Here is a 1,567-nt window from a genome sequence, read left to right on the forward strand (position 1 = left end):
AAACGCAGACAAGGTAATCATTATATTAAATGAGATTACATGACGGCAAGAATAAGCTGGAACAGGGAATTGTGATGGTTGAGTATCACTTATTCATTCATTTCGAATGAATCGGATATCTCTTGCTGGTATTCATTTCTATGATATATTTCTATCTAGAAATACTTCTAGAAAGACATGAGATACTTACACGGTGAGCAGATGAAGGTTGCCAACATCTCTTAGTGAAAATATTTCTGTGAAACGAATTGGTTTTAAACTTGACTCACCCAGGTAAGAAGTCTGTGTAGGTAATCACTTAGCCATCATCCCCTCTCACATATACATGTACGCACTAGAACTGCAGCATGTCATAATGTATCGATCGTGTATTACAAAGACGCTGGAAAAAGATGCCTGCATATATTCTAGTGAGATAACGCTAGAACGGCTGTTGCGCAGTGATTATTTAAATGCTAATACAAATAATAATAGCATGGATGATCATGCGAATGTGTTTCTCGTGGTGTTGTAATAATTAATATCCTAATTAATCCTCGGACAAAAGCAATAGCTATAGAATCCATATCGATAAATATAAAGGCTAACTACGCGATCGATTAACACCAACGCCAAGTAGCTGTACATTCCGGTTGTTGGAAGCATTACGCAACAACAGCTCGAGTTTGTCACACGATTCTGACAACGTAAAACATGTACACAGCCTAGCAATGGCTAGTCATGTAAGATTTAGTTCAATTCTACCTAATTGTTTTTGGGCACTAATTTTGTTTTATTATTACTATGTACTGTTAAGGGGGTCACAACAGGTCATTATCAATGACAACTCACGATAATAACTGATGGGCTTTCTTTCCAGTATTAACTATTTCTTTTAAAACCATTGCAAATAACTTTGCACTATAACAACGGCCACGCACAATTGATTGCTCACTGCCTGCAGTTATTATTCTTTTCTGAAATATGGGCAGCAATTATTATTATTATTATTATTATTATTATTATTATTATTATTATTATTATTATTATTAATAGTAGTAGTAATAGTCATAGTAGTAGTAGTAGTTATTTTCTACAATTCTGTTCAATAGTTTCAAAACTGTACTCTGTATCAGAGACGGTTCACAAGGAATGCTCTATGCCAAAATTTGGCGCAGTTCTGTCTCCTAGGTTAGAAAACTATACGTGATTACTAAAGAAAACCTCAATTCTGCTGATCATATTGTATATAGTTTTCAAACATATCTGCAGTATTGTTCAAATTTAAGAAATAAACTGTATCATATTTACATTCATAAACAAGAGACGATTATATTCGGCACTTATTTGAAAATCGATTAGGGAAATATTTCTGCCGAACCAAGCATAGTAAAATAGAAAAAAAAATCGTGCATTTGACGTCAGATATTTCCAAATTGAATTACATGTGTCAAATTTCATTTTCAACCATATCAGCACGGGAATAATGTTTTCAAAATATCATACGCCTAAATATATTGAAGAAAATTGCGTTCGAATGTGTTCGTGTGTGTGTGTGTGTGAGAGAGAGAGAGAGAGAGAGAGAGAA

The sequence above is a fragment of the Euprymna scolopes genome, chromosome 8 (assembly GCF_053919585.1).
Source record: "Euprymna scolopes isolate OS-2025 chromosome 8, ASM5391958v1, whole genome shotgun sequence".
NCBI classification, from domain to species: Eukaryota; Metazoa; Mollusca; class Cephalopoda; order Sepiida; family Sepiolidae; genus Euprymna; species Euprymna scolopes.